The sequence below is a fragment of the Erinaceus europaeus genome, chromosome 13 (assembly GCF_950295315.1).
Source record: "Erinaceus europaeus chromosome 13, mEriEur2.1, whole genome shotgun sequence".
NCBI classification, from domain to species: domain Eukaryota; kingdom Metazoa; phylum Chordata; class Mammalia; order Eulipotyphla; family Erinaceidae; genus Erinaceus; species Erinaceus europaeus.
In genome coordinates, this window is record NC_080174.1 from 28,024,679 (window position 1) to 28,026,662 (window position 1,984).

At 38.0% G+C, this 1,984-nt stretch overlaps 1 pseudogene; it reads left to right on the forward strand.

Annotated features, from left to right (window-relative positions):
* Positions 1–709: 709 nt before the first annotated feature.
* LOC132532566 (small nucleolar RNA SNORA36 family) lies at positions 710–834 on the forward strand (annotated as a pseudogene).
* The last annotated feature ends 1,150 nt before the right edge of the window (positions 835–1,984 follow it).

Here is a 1,984-nt window from a genome sequence, read left to right on the forward strand (position 1 = left end):
GCTTCTCCCACTGTAGGTGGGTAGATTGAGCCCAGGTCCTTTAGCATCGTAGAATGTGTACTCAATTGAATGTGTCACAACCAGCCCCCCAAAATTTAAAAGGTATAATAATTACATGACAGGTTACTTTCTATATTATGCCAGTGAATAAAAAGGATGTTGCTGAAAAACAGTCCCCAATTCTTTGTCATGTCCTGCATTTACTCAGGAAATTGTGATCTTTCCAGTCCTCTTATTTAAGGAACAGAACTTCTTTTCCTACTTTGTGAATTTTGAATGACCTCATGTCTTGTTTTTGGCCTATAGAACACAGCAGAAAATGCCTGGACCAATTGTGATGCTATGTATTAAAAAATTTTTATGGGGCTGGGCAGTAGCACAACAGGTTAAGTGCACAAGGCAAGAAATGCAAGAACCAGAATAAGGATCCCAGTTTGAGCCTTGGGCTCCCCTGCATGGGGGATTGGGGGGGTCTCTTCACAAGCGGTGAAGCAGGTCTGCAGGCATCTCTCCCACTCTGTCTTCCCCTTCTCTCTCTCGATTTCTCTCTGTCCTATCCAACAAGAACAGCCATAATAACAACATAACAATAACAAAAACAATAACAACGACAACAAAGTAGGGGAAATGGCCTCCAGGAGTGGATTTGTAGTGCTATCATCAAACCCTAGCAATAACCCTGGAAGCAAAGAAAATAAAAACTTTATAATCCAGTGTTCAATTCAGGACAGTTTTCCTGTTCTGTTAATTTAAATTTTGGATATTGAAACTTAGACTAAGGGGGGTGATTGGGTAGAAGTACTACTCTATTAAATTACTTCCCAAGCTACAAAAAGTGGAACATAAGGAACCAGCCTAGACATCCATCAATAGAGTGGATAAAGAAGTTCCATATATATATAGTATCAGTCAAAAATATGACAGTGTATGGTTTGGGATAAAATGGATGGAACTAGAGGTTGTTATGCTAAATGAAATAATAAGTGAAAGACAACTAACTACATTTTTTTTTCTTGTTGTCACTGGTTTCCTTGGAAATATGTCCTCACTCTTTGAATGATTTTGGTTTTGTTTTTTGGCTGAGGAAGGACAATGAGGTTCTGTCACTCTACAAGCCCAACCAATAGTCAGTCAGGCACTGGACATAAGCCAGTCTCTATGAGTGATGACTGTGTAGCGCCTGTCATAATTACCTGAGCTGGATCAGATCTACAGAACCACGAAACTGTGAGAACTAACAAGTGGTGGTTGTTATATAGAAATCCAGTTATTGATACATAAAGTAAGACTACTGCTTTCCCCACAAAAAAGACCCCCCCCCAATACAGGATGATGGGAAAGAGAAAAGGAAAAATAGCAACAAAGATTAAGTATTTCCAAGGCAAGAATTAGGTCTTATCAAAATTTATTGTCCTTAAAAACAAGCACAATACTGTGCACAGAGACATTCAATAAATTGTTTTTAAGGATGAATGATATTCAGAATTTTCAGTATGCCTGAGAGCCAACTGTATACAAGGACAAGCAAAAATGTGTATCACATTTTATGGCAGAAGATTAGAAAGAAGCAGCTTTAAAAGTAAGGAGAAATGATCTTGATTGCAAACAGTTGGAAATTAATAGTTTTCTTTATCTGAAATGATGTTTCTCATGCTCCTGGGATCATAGGCAGGCAGCCCTTTCAGCATTGCACCCCAGGATTAACATCTGTGTGAATGTGGCAAGAGACAAAGGCAGGGTGAATGAATTCCTGTATTGTTCTCATTGACATTAACAAATATATTTCTTTGGATGATTCCAGTTCACAGGTGCACTGGCCACACACTAATTGAAAGAATTATTTTCTTAACATCCAATGTCATCTGCAAAGGCTTTTGTGAAGAGCATAATTGTTTTAGCCAGCTGCTAAGGGCTGTTTTAATTAATTTTTTTAATCATGCAATGCAAAATCAGAGATTGTTTATAATATTTTCCTCTTGACATT